This window comes from Gorilla gorilla, chromosome 9 (assembly GCF_029281585.2).
Source record: "Gorilla gorilla gorilla isolate KB3781 chromosome 9, NHGRI_mGorGor1-v2.1_pri, whole genome shotgun sequence".
Lineage (NCBI taxonomy): Eukaryota > Metazoa > Chordata > Mammalia > Primates > Hominidae > Gorilla > Gorilla gorilla.
Genome location: NC_073233.2, coordinates 75687980 through 75706160, shown reverse-complemented (window position 1 = coordinate 75706160; position 18181 = coordinate 75687980).

The window sequence follows — 18181 nt, the reverse complement described above, 5'->3', positions numbered from 1 at the left end:
TATAGATATAGATATGGGAAGGGGAAATTTTGGACACAGATGCACACAGGGAGAAGGCCACGTGAAGATTGGACTTCTGCTGCCACAAGCTAAGGAGCTGGCGGAAGCTGGGAGGGAGATCCTTCCCTAGCATCTTCAGAGTAAGCATGGCCCTGAGAACGCCTTCATCTCAGCCTTCTGGCCTGCAGGTTTGAGATGATGCATTTCTGTAGTTCTAAGCCACCCAGCTTGTGGTACCTTATTATAGCAACCCCAGTCATTTAATACAGCAGCATTCTGAGCCCTTCCCATATAAACTCTTCATTTAATCTTCATCACAACTGCCCCACCCATAAGTGCTATTGTTATTGTCTTCATTTCATCTTCGTTTTATCCATGATGTCTGCAGCACAGACAGGTTCAGTAGTTTGCTCATGGTCACTTGAGATAATAAAACCCCACTCTAGAGAACCTCTCATGCCTGCTTCTGCCTGTCACCTTCCCTCTCCCCTTTCCTCCTGTCCCCTTCCTCTCCATCTCCTTTATGAGGCCTTCTTTGTTGTCCCATCTCTTTTTCGTATTTTTACTTTGTATTAATTTTTTTGGTTGGGGGGGAAATGGGGTCTCGCTATGTTGTGCAGGCTGATCTTGAACTCCTGGCCTTGAGCTATCCTTCTGTCTCAGCCTCCTGAGTAGCTGGGATTACAGGTGTGAGCCACCGTACCCAGCTGTTGTCCCATCTCCTAAATGTCTGCCTTCCCCAGCATCCCTGCCCACAGTTCCTGCCTCAGTAGCCCCTCCTGAGCCTCAGTCACCACCTGTGCTGATGAATTGCTGCTCACCCTCCTCCAAGGCAGGATGCCCCATGGCCACAGCAGGCTCAGCCCATCCACAACAGATTCACAATGCCTGTCCTTCAATGCTGGATTTCCTAGATTTCCCAGCCAACAGTACCACCAGCTTAAAACCCTGCAGCCATGCCTAAATCCTCTATCTTCCTGTACCCCACATCCCCAGGAGAAACCCCTGCTGATTTTATGGCTAAATCCCTCTCTTGACAGTCAGGACCAGCTGCAGAATTTGCAAGGCCCAGTGCAAGATGAAAACATGGGCCCCCTTATCCAAAAATCAGAGGAAAAGCACTGCTGAAGTATTAACATAGAAAGCATTTTCTTTCTTCTGTAGTCTCTGTGTCTCAATTTATCATGATGCTTTCATATGATATTTAATGTCCTTCTAAGTAAAAAAATTAACATTTTAAATTACTAGCATGGATTATACTGTTCCTCTTTACATCGTGCAATGCCAGATGTCAACAGGAACATTGGACTCAAATGTGGAATCACAGAAATGACATAATTTGTGCTTTGCATGTGGGGTTTTTTTTGCCTCACAGAAACAGTGAGACGTTGCAGGAAACTAATTCAGCTGTTTTTGTTTGTTTGTTTGTTTGTTTGTTTGTTTTTGTTTTTTTCCCTGAGGCAGAGTCTTGCTCTCTTGCCCAGGCTGGAGTGCAGTGGTGAGATCTCAGCTCACTGCAACCTCTGCCTCCCGGGTTCAGGCCATTCTCCTGCCTTCAGCCTCCTGAGTAGCTGGGGTTACAGGAGCCAGCCACCATACCCGCCTAATTTTTGTATTTTTAATGGAGACGGGGTTTCGCCATCTTGGCCAGACTGGTCTCGAACTCCTGACCTTGTGATCCACCCACCTCAGCCTCCCAAAATGCTGGGATTACAGACATGAGCCACCACACCCGCCATTCAGCTGTTTTTATTTCACTTTTTCACACCTATACAATCTACCACCACTCTACCTTTGGCTTACTGATGTGTAAGGAAGAATTGAAAGGAAAAATAACTATGACTCTGCCATCTTTGCCTCTCCTATGTCATCATTTCCAGTGGAAGTGGTTGGCTACTACAGGGAATCAGATGGGTAGAAATGGCTGGGAGAGGGTTCCTTGTTTTTTTTCTGTTTCTTAGAATGCCATTGACTTGGTTTTCAATTCTGATTCTATAAAAAGAGAAAGTGCGACCTCTTGGTGATGTCAGCATCTCTCACGGACTCCGTTGTGGACATAGTAGGCTTCCCTTATGCTCACTTGGAACCTTGCTGGGCTCCCATGCACTGCGGACCCCCCAAGATTCTATGCTCAGGGCATGGCAGACACGCCATGGGGAGTGCGGTGGCAAGGTTGTAATCCCAGCACTTTGGGAGGCTGAGGTGGGCAGATCACTTGAGGTCAGGAGTTCAAGACCAGCCTGGCCAATATGGTGAAACCCACTCTCTACTGAAAATACAAAAATTAGCCGGGCATGGTGGCAGGTGGCTGTAGTCCCAGCTACTTGGGAGGCTGAGGCAGGAGAATCACTTGAGCCTGGGAGGTGGAGGTTGCAGTGGGCTGAGATGGTGCCAGTGCACTCCAGCCTGGATGACAGAGCGAGACTCTTTCTCAAATGAAAACATAGATTCAAACATAAAATGAGGAGGAATTTTAAGACGGTAACAGCAGAGCATTAAGCCAAGCTCGGGGTCCCTCTCAGCATGGAGCCCTGTGTGACTGCACAGGCCAAACACCCATGAATTAGTCTCAATTTCCATCCCTCTCACACTCTTCCCCACTGCTGTGGTCTCAGTTGGCACCTTCCTCATTTCGACTCCGGAGGACTGCCTGTACCCTGATTTCTTCAAAGGTCTCTCCAGTCCAGCAGACGCAGGCTAACCCAGGGTTTCTCTGCATTGCAATCCAACCAGCATCACCCCCCTGCTTACCAGCCTGCAGTAGCTCCCATGTCCCTTCAGGATAAAATTCAGACTTCTTAGCAAGGCACTGCTTATGTCTCCAGCCTCTGTGACAGCCTCACACCCTACAATCGAGCTCTGCTGATCCTGGAGAAGCTCCCTCTGAGCCTTTGCACACCTGTCCCTGCTACTTGAGGGTGATTTCCACCTGATTACCTCCTGGTGTCACCTCCCACCTGGAAGCCTTCCTCATCTCTGGGGTGAGTCAGATGTAGCCGTTTTTGCCCTCTCCCTACACACCCTGCGTTTCCTCTCTCCCAGCGTTCATCTCATGATATACAATAAGCAATTGACTAACTTGTCCTTAAGACCAGGGCCATACCAGGTCTTCTTGGTGACAAATGAGGGAGCAGTGAGCGCTTTTGCCCTCTGTTGGCATCTCTGGGTCACTAGCTGGAGGCCTTGGGACTCTAAGAGCCATGCTGTTCAAGTGCTACAAATAACACTGCATGGCCCCCGGTCTTTCCTGTTTCCTCTCTGCATCTATCAAGAAGGAGCAGCTGTTTTTTGAAGCCCTGCTTTCCTTCTCACGGCTTTGCTCACCCCCACCCTGCTTGGCCTCCAAACTCAGAGCCTTAACTTTCCTATAAATACAGTTTCTCTCCAACTCAACTTGATTCATTCATGCAGGGTCCTAGTTCTCTCTCTCGACCATTCTAATTCTCCTCTTTCCATTACATTTAAGAGAACCCTGGCTGGGCATGGTGGCTCACACCTGTAATCTCAACACTTTGGGAGGCCAAGGCAGGTGGATTACCTGAGGTCAGGAGTTTGAGACCAGCCTGGCCAATATGGCAAAACCCCATCTCTACTGAAAAACAAAAATTAGCTGGGTGTGGTGGTACATGCCTGTAGTCCCAGCTACTCGGGATGCTGAGGCAGGAGAATCGCTTGAACCTGAGAGGCAGAGGTTGCGATCACACCACTGCACTCCAGCTTGGGTGACAGAGTGAGACTCTGTCTCAAAAAAAAATCCCCAAAACGACCAAGAAAAGGGCATTCATTTGTGGTATAAGAGCGGAAACCAAAAGGCAGATGTTCCTCGACGGAGCTCTGCTGGGACCGTGCATATCAGCCATTCAACCTCTTCAGCACTTGGCGCACATCCAGGAAAGCCCTGCTGGGATTGACTTAGGGGCTATAAATAAACATTATCAAGTAGGTGAATTTGAAGCTACAGAATCTGCAGGTAATGCGGATTGATTGTACATGCACCAATGAACTGGAGGTCAGATTTTCAACTTAACTGTCCAGGAGATGGCCAGCAACCAAGAGCTAGAAAAAAGGATTCCTGGAAGGTGGTGAAGAAAATAGAAATCTTAGAGGCTCAGAGACAGACAAGGTAATTCCTCAGCTGTCACATGAGCTGTGGCTATAAAATGAGGCAACAGATTAAGAATATTAAGCATAAGATTGAGGCCAGGCTCAGTAGCTCGTGCCTGTAATCCCAGCACTTTGGGAGGCCAAGGCAGGTGGATCATTTGAGGTTGGGAGTTAGAGACCAGCCTGGCCAACATGGTGAAACTCCATCTGTACTAAAAATACAAAAAAAAATTAGCCAGGTCTGGTGGCGCACACCTGTAATCCCAGCTACTCGGGAGGCCAAGGCAGGAGAATCCCTTGAACTGTGGAGGTAGAAGTTACAGTGAGCTGAGATCTCACCATAGCACTCCAGCCTGGGCAAGAGAGCAAGACTACATCTCAAAAAAAAAAAAAAAAAAAAAGAGAAAGAAAAAAAGATTGGGGCAGTCAGAAGCAAACACCATCAGCAAAGGAAGGATGGGGGGGAGTGAATAAAGGGTCCACAGGAGAATCAAGAAAGTGTGGGCCCTTGGGGCCATTCGGTGAAGCAGAGCCAGGTCACTGGCGAGTGTGCCTGGGAATCAATTAAGGATGAATATGAAGCTTGAGACCAGGCCAGCATAATCACCATGTAGGAGCCCGTACTTCTTTACATTTGCTGACTGTGTTTCTGTGAAATACAAAGGAAGAAATGCTGTGACTTCCCCTCATTCTAAAATGAAACCAAAGAAGGGGAAACTGAGAGACCTGTCCGAAGTCCTCCACTGAGCCAATGGGGAGGCTGGAATAGACACAGCCGGTCACCCGACCTGTTCTCTAGGCACGGCTTTTTGGATTTGTCACTTACATCTGCTTCAAGTTTTAGAAACTTCCAGGCTCTGGCTTTTTTGCTGCTTTGGGGAACAAAGCATGTTCAGTCAAGTGTACAGCAAACCTGTCTTGCTCCTAAATCCAATCATCTTTAAAATAGATGTCTGAGGTTTATAGTGCTACTCTCCAAATGTCATTATCATCCCTAAAGTAAAAAAAAAAAGTTTTAATTATTATGAGCAGTGAAATTACCATATAATCTTCCAATTAACTGAATAAGTCACCAAATAAGTGCCCTCAAGCCTTAATTTCTACCTTGAAGTTAAGGTAGATATCATGATTACCTGGATCATCCTACACATCCTCAAAGTGGGCAGAGTTGAAAGGCTGTCTAAGCGGGTGGGGTGGAAGGCAGTGCCCTTCTCCCTCTTGTCTGTTTGTCGAGCTCTGTTGGTCCTTCCAATTGGTTAGCGACCCTGAGTGTTTCTGAGAGCCTTTTGTTGTATGTGGGGGCAGAACCACTAATCTGGCCAATTCCAAGCAGAAAAGATCAAGTACAGATTTCATATCTGAGTTTTAAGTGCTAGTAAAAAGTTGCATTAAGTTATCAAATGCACTGCGATCCTGGCTTCATCGCCAAGTGGCTCTGCAGTTTGAGGATTATGCTGCATCCCGAAGAAAAGAAAATTGTTCCGTTTAGATGTTTGGGGTAAAGGGGGATTGATCCAGTTACTTTTCAACTAATCTAAGTCAGATGGTGTTCGCTGCATAACTTTCTAAGGTTGGTACTTGGTCAAAGACCAAGGTGATCATTTTTATAGGATTGAAGGCCTTTGGTTGAAAAGTCACGAAGAAGTTTCTACCAGTCCTGTTTGAAATAAAATCGTAGTGTAATCTAAAGATTGTAATACAAGACCAACATAGCACATTTAGAGTAACTTTTGAAAATTGGTTGACTGATGTGCTTCTCTCTCTCTCTCTTTCCGTAGACGTGTGTGTAGCATATTACATAGAGAAATCTATAAGCCCTGGGTTATGTTGGTTGCTGATGAGGATTAATCAGAAGCTACTACTCACTTATTCACCTTTGATCTGCTCTTGTTCTGGTAGTCTTCTTCACTGTCTCATTCATTCAAGAACTGTTCATTGGGCTGGGTGCGGTGGTTCACACCTGTAATCCCACCACTTCGGGAGGCTGAGGCGGGTGGATCATGAGGTCAGGAGTTTGAGACCAACCTGGCCAACATGGTGAAACCCCATCTCTACTAAAAATACAAAAATTAGCTGGGCCTGGTGGCATGCGCCTGTAATCCCAGCTACTCGGGAGGCTGAGACAGGAGAATTGCTTGAAGCTGGGAGGCAGAGGTTGCAGTGAGCCGAGATTGCACCACTGCACTCCAGCCTGGGTGACAGAGCAAGACTCCGTCTCAGGAAAAAAAAAAAAAAAAATTGCATGGTCATGTCAGCATCCTCCCCACCCCCCCTTCCCCAGATCAACCAAAAAAACGGAGAAAAATCTGGAAGGCCACTCCTTTAGACCACTCAGGCTAAGTATGAGTGCACCCTCACAAAGCGTGCAAGCCAGCTATATTAGTTCATTCTTGCATTGCTATAAGGAAATATCTGAGACTGGGTAATTTATACTTGATCTTAGCCAAAAGGCTGAGAAGCAATGGGATTGGGTAATTTACAAGAAAAGAGGTTGAATTGGCTCACTGTTCTGCAGACTGTACAGGAAGCATAGCAGCTTCTGCTTCTGGTGAGGCCTCAGGAAGCTTCCAATCATGGCAGAAGATGAAGGAGGAGCAGTTCTCTTACATGGCAGGAGCAGGAGCGAGAGAGAATGACTGGGGGAGGTGCTGTGCACATTTTTTATTTTTTATTTTTTGAGATAGAGTCTTGCTCTGTCATCCAAGCTGGAGTGCAATGGTGTGATCTTGGCTCACTGCAACCTCTGCCTCCTGAGCTCAAGTGATTCTCCTGCCTCAGCCTCCCAAGTAGCTGGGATTACAGGCACCCACAACCACGCTGGCTACTTTTTGTGTTTTTACTAGAGACGGGGTTTTGCCATGTTGGCCAGGATGGTCTTTAACTCCTGACCTCAGGTGATCCATCCACCTCAGCCTTTCAAAATGCTGGGATTACAGGCGTGAGCCACCATGCCCAGCCCTACACACTTTTAAACGACCAGATCTCACGAGAACTCACTCACTATCATGAGTACAATACCAAAAAGAATAGTGCTAAACCATCCATGGGAAACCTGCCCCCATGATCCAGTTGCCTCCCACCAGGCCCCAGCTCCAACACTGGGGATTACAATTCGACACACAATTTTGTGGAGATACAGATCCAAACTCTATCACCAGCCCTTCTGCTTTCACCTCCCCCGTTTTAGACAACCAGCGTTTGATTTGCCTGTTCCACTTCTGTGCCAAATTATGACTCTGAAGAGGATGCCTCTCTGCCCATTGTTGGACATTGTGGGCTGTACAGAATGCTCCTTTTTCTGAAGCAATGATGTTGGCTATCAAGATTCATGCAGTATCTCCTGTTCTGTTTTTTTCTTTTCTTTTCTTTTCTTTTTTTTTTGAGACTGTCTCCCTCTGTCTCCCAGGCTGGAGTGCAATGGCACGATCTCGGCTCACTGCAACCTCCGCCTCCTGGGTTCAGGTGATTCTTCCACCTCAGCCTCCCGAGTAGCTGGGATTGGTTAGTTTTTTAAAATATTTTTGTAGTGACGGGGTGTCACCATGTTTGCCAGGCTGGTCTTGAACTCCTGACCTCAAGTGATCTGCCCACCTCAGCCTCTCAAAGTGCTGGGATTACAGGCATGAGCCACCGTGCCTGGCCTTTTTTCTTGTTTTTAATGGCACTCCGAGTGTTTGCATCTTCTACCACACAAACAAAGCCCAGTCCAGAGACAGCGTCTATTCCTGTCAAGACCTAGATGCAGCCCCCCAGGGCTGCCAGCATCCATTTCACTTGCCAGTGATGTTAAGAGCCTTCCCACTAGGGAATGTGCCTCGCAGCCATGGGCAGTTTCTGTTTCTCTTGCTGGCAGACAGAACAGTTCTTTTTTTTTTTTTTTTTTTGAGACGTTGTCCCACTCTTGTTGCCCAGGCCAGAGTCCAATGGCATCATCTCGGCTCACTGCAACCTCCGCCTCCTGGGTACAAGCAAGTCTCCTGCCTCAGCTGGGATTATAGGCAAGCACCACCACGCCCCGGTAATTTTGTATTTTTAGTAGAGATGGGGTTTCTCCATGTTGGTCAGGCTGGTCTCAAACTCCCAACCTCAGGTGATCCACCCGCCTCGGCCTCCCAAAGTGCTGGGACTACAGGCTTGAGCCACAGCACCCAGCGACAGAATAGTTATTGGCATTTTGAGCCCGAGGGGCACGGCTAGATTCAGCCCATCTATGCATTGCTGCAGTACCGCCTTGTTCACTATTTCATGGGCCCAGGCAACCACCTCACAGGAGCACACAAAAAAAATCCACTTGGTGACTCCAGCCACCTTCTGAGCTTGGAAGGGAGTTTTTCTGATAGGCATGAACCTGTTCTACTTCAAGCCATCTTTCACCTCTCCACAGGGATGTGCCCTATATGGACATCCATTAATAAGCCAGGTGGCGTTTGCCCTCTTGCCAGAGTGTACAGCCAAGACACTGGTCACTGCCCAGGAGTCAGTAAAAACCCAAACAGGGGGCTTCTACCACTGTTCAACTGATCAAGTATATATTTCACAATATCACACTGCTGTGGAACACTGTGGGACACATACCATGATTCTTTGAAAATCAGTTACTGGCATCATTCTAGTATAAATCAGTGGCTAGGAAAACAGCATGCAATTCAGCTCACTGAGCTGACTGATTTTTACCATCTTTAGCCAGAGTAGCAACCCTCCAAACAGGATGTTGTTTGTTCACCTCAAAATTGTCATCCATAGACCAAACAGCTGCGGGTGAGTGAGTTGAGAGCTGGTTATATAGGGCACTGTCGAACTGTTGATAGAATCCAGCAGCTCCTCACTGTTCCAGAGTCAGTCATAAGAGAAAAGACACTCCCTGCTTGGGAATATCCCCTCCCTGCATTCCCCAGGTAGCATGATCCAGTATAAACCATTTCAGTTTTATTATGTTTCTTTCTTTCTTTCTTTCTTTCTTTCTTTCTTTCTTTCTTTCTTTCTTTCTTTCTTTCTTTCTTTCTTTCTTTCTTTCTTTCTTTCTTTCTTTCTTTCTTTCTTTTTTCTGAGATGGAGTCTTGCTCTTGTTGCCCAGGCTGGAGTGCAATGGTGCGATCTCGGCTCACTGCAACCAAACTGCTGGGATTACAGGTGTGAGCCACTGCACTCAGCCACCTTCCTCCTTTTAAGGACTCTTGTGACTATATAAACCCCTTTCAGATAATCCAGGATAATCTCCCCCACTCAAAATCCTGAACTTAATCACATCTGCCAAGTCCCTTTTACCATCAGTGTCTGGTAACATAATCACTGGTACTGGGGATTAAGATCTGTGGACATCTTTGGGGGCCGTTATTCTGCCTACCACATGGACCATTTTTGACTTTCTTAACTTCCACTCACTTTTCATTTTTTTTTTTTTTTTTTGAGATGGAGTTTTGCTCTTGCTGCCCAGGCTGGCGTGTAATGGTGCAATCTCAGCTCACTGCAACCTCAACTCACTGCAACCTCTGCCTCCCAGATTCAAGTGATTCACCTGCCTCAGCCTCCTGAGTAACTGGGATTACAAGCGCCTGCCACCACGCCCGGCTAATTTTGTATTTTTAGCAGAGATGGGGTTTTTCCATGTTAGTCAGGCTGGTCTTGAACTCTCAATCTCAGGTGATCCACCTGCCTCAGCCTCTCAAAGTGCTGGGATTACAAGCATGAGCCACTGCACCTGGCCCCTCCACTCACTTTTCAACCTTTTCCAAACAAGCTTCTCTCCCCACCCCCCATCCCATATGGTTTCAAAATGGATCTTGATGGCCTCCGTGTTGCTGAAACTATGGGGTTGTCCTAACTGTCCTTCCTCCTGACCTTTTGGCACTGTAGACCAAACAGCTTGAGCCATCAGCAGGCAGCCAGGAGGACCAGAGCATTTGGGCGATGGCTGGTCCTCATGAGCCTGTCCTGCTGTCACCCAGCAGCCCATCCTCGTGGGACTGAGGCTGGCTATGGAAAGCTTTCCGCACCCCCTTGCTCCATGAGTTACCCAGGGCTCCACATGCCTAGGCTTTCTTTATTGTTTAAAAGTGTAGGTCAGATAACTGCAGGTGAAGTTTTCTTAAACATTTTTGTTCACATATCCAAAGTGGATAACTGGCTGAGCTTTCACAAAGTAAAGCACATGCACGCCATGCAGATCAAGGAACAAGGCATGGCCAGCTCGCCTGAGTGCCTCATTCTCCCCTCCCTAACGCTAGCTCCTCTCCTCCCAAAGGTAATGCTATCCTGGGGATAGGGATTTTTTTTTTTTTTTTTTTTTTTTACTTTTAAATAGACTTAATGTGTTAGAGAAGTTCTAGGTCCATAGAAAAATGGAGCAGAGGCCAGGTGCCGTGGCTCACACCTGTAATCCCAGCACTTTGAGAGGCTGAGGTGGGCAGATCACGAGGTCAGGAGTTTGAGACCAGCCTGACCAACATGATGAAACCCTGTCTCTACTAAAAATACAAAAAATTAGCTGGGCCTGGTGGTGCATGCCTGTAATCCTAGCTACTTAGGAGGCTGAGGCAGGAGAATTGCTTGAACCTGGGAGGTGGAGGTTGCAGTGGGCTGAGATCTTACCTCTGTATTCCAGCCTGGGTGACAAAGAAAGAAAAAAAGAAAGGAGAAAGAAAGAGAGAGAGAAAGAAAGGAGGGAGGGAAGGAAGGAAGGAAGGGAAGGAAAAGGAAAGAAAGAGATAAGAAAAGAAAGAAAGAAAAATGGAACAGAAAGTGCAGAGTTTTCATCAACCTCTACTCTCACCTGCCACACATACACACGTGCAGCTTCCCCCACTAGCAATATCAAACCCGAGTGGGATATTTGTCATAATCAATAAACCTACATTGACACGTCACTATCACCCGGAGTCCATAGTTTACATGAGGGCTCACTCTTGGTGTTGTACATTGCGTGGGTTTGGACATATGGACAATGACGTGGATCCACCATTGTAGTATCACGCAGAGTAGTTTCACTGCCCTAAAAATCCTCTGTGTTTCACCAATTCATTCCTCCTTTCTCCTGACCTCTGGAAACCATGGATATTTTCGCTGTCTCCATAGTCTTGCTTTATCCAGAATGTCAAATAGTGGGAATTATACAGTGTGCAGCCTTTTCGGATGGGCTTCTTTCACTTAGGAATATGCATTTAAGATTTCTCCATGTCTTTTTGTGGTTTGATAGCTCATTTCATTTTAGTGCTAAATAACATTCCATTGTCTGGATGTGGGCCTAGGCTTTTTGTTTGTTTGTTTGTTTTGGTTTTGGTTTTGGTTTTTTTTTGAGATGGGGTTTTCCTCTGTTTCCCCGGCTGGAGTGCAGTGGCACAATCTCGGCTCACTGTAGCCTCCGCCTCCAGTGTTCAAGCAATTTCCCCACCTCAGCCTCCAGCGTAGATGGGATTAAAGGGGGGTGCCACCACACCCAGCTAATTTTTTGCATTTTTAGTAGAGATGGAATTTCACCATGTTGGCCAAGCTGGTCTCAAACTCCTGACCTCAGGTGATCCACCCACCTCAGCCTCCCAAAGTGTTGGGATCACAGATGTGAGCCACCACACCTGGCTGGGCCTAGGTTTTTGAAGAAGGAATTGAACTGAGTGTAGGCCAGGTTGTACTGCTGAAGTGTCTTCTTTGCACTTGGAATGTGCTAGGACAGATAGACTTCAAAGTGCAAAGTGCCTGAAGGATCTGGCATTAGTCAATTCTATGTACTGAGCTTCGGCCCCCAGAATACCACTCTCAGAGTAAGAATATGGCAAGGCCGATTGGATAGGTGGGGCATGGATTGGAGGCTCAGGCCACTGCACTACACATACAGGTCTTGATGTAAACGGTCTGGCGGAGGTCAAGTTCTGTTTAGCGGGGATAGACTATGTGACAGAGTGAAGAAAGGTAATGGTCTAAAACAGCAAAAGTTTCATTCCCACTCATGTGACAGTCTGTGGAGCAGGAAGCTCCTCTCCTCATGAACCTGGGACCCAGGTATCTTCCATCTTGTGGCTCTGCTTCTCCAGAGCCTTGTCATTTTTTTCATCTAGCTATGGTGACAAGATCTTTTGGATAAGCCATGAATGTTAAACCAAAGGCAAACTCTGAAAATTGATTTGACGTGTGGTCAGCTGCTCATTTGGCACAGTCCAGGGAATGCTGGGGTGATGGACAAGAAGGTTTTCATGAGGAGGCTGAAGAGATCTAAGTATAGGGGTGCCAGCCTGGGGCACTGCAGAAGGGGCACTGGCCTAGGGGTAGCATCAGGGTGACCCTGATTTCCCTGTGGCAGGGTGTGGCTCACGACGGGGTACTGAGAACCCACCCAGAAGGCTGGAACTTTCAGTACTCATTGTTTTATGAGGGACTGCCTGTGTGCCAGGCGGAGAGACACTGACCAGAGGCCCAGGGCCACTGAAGGGTCTCAGCCTGGTCTCTTGGTGCCTGGGGGGTACACTGTACAAGCGATGATGTACTTCCAAGGGGTAGGACCCTGAGCCACACTCTTGGTGCCAATGTCCGTTTTGCTACTCATGTTAGATTTTGCTTCTTTAAGTGAACTTACTCAGGATAGCTGGGTTCTTGGCCATTCTTCCAGTGGTTTTCAAGGGTGAAAAAAGGAGTTTCAGCAAGACAGCTAACGTCTGGATGAGCGAACCAGGAAGTGTCTGTAGCCTTCCTCTAGAGAGCACTCTGGGCTGGTGGGTGTGAGGACCCCTGTTTCATGCGCATCCATGTGAAGAGACCACCAAACAGGCTTTGTGTGAGCAGCATAGCTGTTTATTTCACCTGGGTGCAGGCGGGCTGAGTCTGAGAAGAGAGTCAGCGCAGGGAGATAGGGGTGGGGCCATTTTATAGGATTTGGATAGGTAAAGGAAAATTACGGTCCAAGGGGGTTGTTCTCTGGCGGGTAGAGTGGGGGTCACAAGGTACTCAGTGGGGGAGGTTTTGAGCCAGGATGAGCCAGGAGAAGGAATTTCACAAGATAAATGTCATCAGTTAAGGCGGGAACAGGCCATTTTCACTTCTTTTGTGGTGGAATGTCATCAGTTAAGGCAGGAACGGGCCATCTGGATGTGTACGTGCAGGTCACAGGGGATATGATGGCTTAGCTTGGGCTCAGAGGCCTGATGTTCCTGTCTTCTTATATTAATAAGAAAAATAAAATGAAATAGTGGTAAAGTGTTGGGACGGCGAAAATTTTGGGGGATGGTATGGAGAGAGAATGGGCGATGTTTCTCAGGCCTGCTTCGAGCGGGATTAGGGGCGGCGTGGGAACATAGAGTGGGAGAGATTAAGCTGAAGGAAGATTTTGTGGTAAGGGGTGATATTGTGGGGTTGTTAGAAGGAACATTTGTCATTTAGAATTATTGGTGATGGCCTGGATACAGTTTTGTATGAATTGAAAAACTAAATGGAATAAGAGAAGGAGAAAAACAGGTATTAAAGGACTAAGAATTGGGAGGACCTGGGACGTCTAATTAGAGAGTGCCTAAGGAGGTTCAGCATAGTCCTGTCAGCAAAGATTATTTATTTACTTCCAGAGTTAAGAGTGGCAGTTTGGGGATAACACCAGGAGATATCAGCTGTGATGGCTTGGAGAAACAGTGTAAACCGGCAGTGTAAACAAGAGCAGGGCATGTATGAGTAGTTGAGAATGGTGAATAGGAGTATGACAGACAGCAGATAGTAGGGATGACAAGTTTTTTGGGGGGCACAGTCTAACTTGGTCTGGTGTCTGGAATGAGACTGGGGCCTAATAAAAAGGAGCGTCTATACAGGAGCTCAAATGGGCTGTATTTTGTAGCATTCTGAGGACAGCTCTGACTTCTGAGAAGGGAAAGTGGTAAAAATATTGTCCAGTCCTTTTGAAGTTGGTGGCTGAGCTTGGTGAGGTGTGTTTTTAAAAGACCTTTAGTCTGTTCTACTTTTCCTGAAGACTGAGGACTGTAAGGGATATAAAGGTTTCACTGAATACTAAGACCCTGAAAAAATGCTTGGCTGATTTGACTAATAAAGGCTGCTCTGTTATCAGACTGTATAGAGGTGGGAAGGCTAAACTGAGGAATTATGTCTGACAGAAGGGAAGAAATGACTGCGGTGGCCTTCTCAGACCCTGTAGGAAAGGACTCTACCTATCCAGTGAAAGTGTCTACCTAGACCAAGAGGTATTTTAGTTATCTGACTCGGGTCATGTTGAGTAAAGCTAATTTGCCAGTCCTGGGTAGGGGCAAATCCTCGAGCTTGATGTGTAGGGAAGGGCCTGAATAATCCCTGAGGAGTAGTAGAATAGCAGATGGAACACTGAGGAGTTATTTCCTTGAGGACAGATTTCCATGATGGAAAGAAAATGAGAGGTTCTAAGAGGCGGGCTAGTGGCTTGTACTATAGCTTAGCCTGCCTTTGCTGGTGTGTGGCGATTAGGCCTGGTGGAACTGCCATCAATAAATCAAGCGTGATCAGGTGAGGAACAGGAAAGAAGAATATGGGGAAATGGGGTGAATGTCAGGTGGATCAGAGAGATACCGTCATGGGGGTCAGGTGTGGTATCAGGAATAATATGGGAGGCTGGACTGAAGTCTGGGCCAGGAACAGTGGTAATTGTGGGACTTAACAAAGAGTGAGTACAGCTGAAGGAGCCAGGGAGCAGAAAGTATATGCATCAGGTGTGAGGAAGAAAATAGATTTTTGAAGTTATGAGAAATGTAGAGAGTGAGTTCAGCATAGTTTGTGACTTTGAGGGCCTCTAAAAGTATTAGGGCGGCAGCAGCCACTGCACAGAGACCTGATGGCTTGGCTAAAACAGTAAGGTCAAGTTGTTTGGACAGAAAGGCTACAGAGTGTGGTCCTGGCTCTTGTGTAAGAATTCTGACCGCACTAACCATGCCTAGGAAGGAAAGGAGTTGTTGTTTTGTAAGGGATTGAGGTTTGGGAGATTAATCAGACACGATCAGCAGGGAGAGCACGTGTGTTTTTACGAGAATTATGATGAGGTAGGTAACAGATGAGGATGAAATTTGGGCTTGACTGAAGTAATGGGGGCTGTCTGTGAAGCCTTGTGGCAGTACAGCTCAGGTAATTTGCTGAGCCTGATGGGTGTCAGGGTCAGTCCAAGTGAAAGCGAAGAGAGGCTGGGATGATGGGGGCAAAGGAATAGTAAAGAAAGCATGTTTGAAATCCAGAACAAAATAATGGATTGTGGAGGGAGGTATTGGGGATAGGAGAGTATATGGGTTTGGCACCACCGGGTGGATAGGCAAAACAATTTGGTTGATAAGGCGCAGCTCCTGAACTAACTTGTAAAGCTTGTCTGGTTTTAGGACAGGTAAAATGGGGGAATTTTAAGGAGAGTTTATAGCTTTAAAAGACCATGCTGTAGCAGGTGAGTGATAACAGGCTTTAATCCTTTCAAAGCATGCTGTGGGATGGGATATTGGCATTGAGTGGGTTAAAGGTGATTAGGTTTTAATGAGATGGTAAGGGGTGCATGATCGGTCACCAAGGAGGGAGTAGAGGTATCCTATACTTGTGGGTTAAGGTGGGGAGATACAAGAGGAGGATGTGAAGGAGGCTTTGAACTGGGGGAAAAGTTGGCAATGAGGTGTGGCTGTAGCCCAGGAATAGTCAGGGAAGCAGATAATTTAGTTAAAGTGTCTCGGCCTAATAAGGGAACAGGGCAGGTGGGGATAACTAAAAGGAGTGCTTAAAAGAGTACTGTCTAAGTTGGCACCAGATTTCGGGAGTTTTAAGAGGTTTAGAAGCCTGGCCGTTAATACCCACAACTGTTATGGAGGCAAGGGAGACAGGCCCTTGAAAAGAAGGTAATGTGGAGTGAGTAGCCTCTGTATTGATTAAGAAGGGGATGGACTTATCCTCCACTGTGAGAGTTACCTAAAGCTCGGTGTCCGTGATGGTCTACAGGGCTTCCGAGGCAATCGGGCAGCATCTGTCTTCAGCTGCTAAGCTGAGAAGGGGTCAGCCAGAGAGGCTTGGGCCAGAGTTCCAGGGGCTCTGGGAGTGGCTGCCAGGTGAGTTGAACAGTCCGATTCCCAATGGGGTCCCACAGAGATGGGACGCAGCTTAGGAGGAATCCTGGGCTGCAGGCATTCCTTGGCCTGGTGGCCAGATTTCTGGCACTTGTAGCAAGCTCCTGGGGGAGGAGGTCCTGGAGGAATGCCTGGCCACTGCTGTTCAGGCGTTTGGAAGTTCTTGTGTGCTGGAGATGTGGCTGGGGTTTGTCTCACAGTGGAGGTAAGGAATTACAACTTTTTTCTATTATTGTACACCTTGAAGTTGAGGTTAATTAAATCGTTTTGTGGGGTTTGAGGGCCAGAATTTAATTTTTGGAGTTTTATTTAATGTAGGGAGCAGATTGGGAAATAAAATGTATATTGAGAATAAGATGGCCTTTTGACTTTTTAGGGTCTAGGGCTGTAAAGCCTCTCAGGGTTGCTGCCGAACAAGCCATGAACTGGGCTGGATTTTTATATTTGATGAAAAAGAGGCTAAACGCTATCTGATTTGGGATACAGAAAAAGGAGCATTAACCTTGACTATGCCTTTAGCTCCAGGCACCTTTTTAAGAGGAAATTGCTGGGCAGGTGGGGGAGGGCTAGTCACGGAATGAAACTGTAAGCCAGACCGGGTGTGAGGAGGGGAGGTGATAAAAAGATTACAGGTGGAGGAGCGGAGGCTGAGGAAGAATTGGGACTTAGCTCGGCCTGGTGAGGAGCAGCCTGGGAAGGAGGGGAGAGGTCAGATGGGTCTGTAGAAAAGGAAGATTAGAAAGACTCAGCAATGCTAGGGTTTGGGACTGAGGGGACAGGCAGGAGTGAAAGGAGGAAGATTTGGGATGAGTTGCTTTGGGCACAGAGACTAGGGAGGGACCAATGTGGAAAAGAATGCCTGGATGTCAGGCACCTCAGACCGTTTGCCTATTTTAGGACAATAATTATTTAGATCTTGCAGGATGGAAAAATTGAAAGTGCCATTTTCTGGTTGTTTGGAACTACTGTTGAGTTTGTATTGGGGTCAAGCAGCATTGCAGAAGAAAATAAGATGCTTAGATTTTAGGTCAGGTGAGAGTTGAAGAGGTTTTAAGTTCTTAAAAACACAGGCTAAGGGAGAAGAAGGAGGAATGGAGGGTGGAAGGTTGCCCATAGTGAAGGAAGCAAGCCCAGAGAGAAGAGAGAGTAGAGACATGGAGGGAAGGGGTTTGGGGGTTCTTCCCCTTCAGAAGAGTGGGAAAGGGGTCAGGGCACAGAGATAACAAGTCCAGGCATGGAAATAAGGGATTGGGGTGCAGAGATATAAGAGGTCAGGTTGCAGAAATAAGGGATTGGGGCACAGAGATAAGAGGTCAGGGCATGGAAATAAGGGATTGGGGTGCAGAGATAAGAGGTTGTGGTACTTGCCCCTCCCCCAGAAAAGTGGGACTTGCCACTAAGGGTGAAGGAAAAGGGGTTGGGGGTTTCTTACCCCCTAGAAAGGTGGAGAAGGGTTAGAGACATGGAGAGGAGGGGTTGGGGTACTTGCCCCTCCCACAGAAAAGCAGGACTTGCCACTAAGGGTGAAGGACCAAGGCAGGTGTCCCTGCATGGTCTGACACCTTTGAAACGTGGGTGAATAATCAGAGAGGCATCCCTGCAATGATTAAACACCAAGGGAAGGCTGCCTTCCCAGTCCGTGACCTGTGCCAGAGTTTTGGGTCCACGGATAAAACGTGTCTCCTTTGTCTCTACCAGAAAATGAAAAGAATTGAAATTAAGAGAAGGGAGAGATTGAAGAGTGGAAAGGAGAAAGTGGTTGAGGGACAGTGAGAGAGGTTGGAGAAGAGAGTAAGAAGAGGCCGCTTACCCAATTTAAAATTGGTGAGATGTTCCTTGAGCTGGTGGGTCTGAGGACCTGAGGTTGTAGGTGGATCTTTTTCACAGAGCAAAGAACAGGAGGACATGGTATTGATCTCCCAAGGGAGGTCCCCCAATCCCAGTCACGGCACCAAATTTCATGTGCATCTGTGTGAAGAGACCACCAAACAGGCTTTGTGTGAGCATCATGGCTGTTTATTTCACCTGGGTGC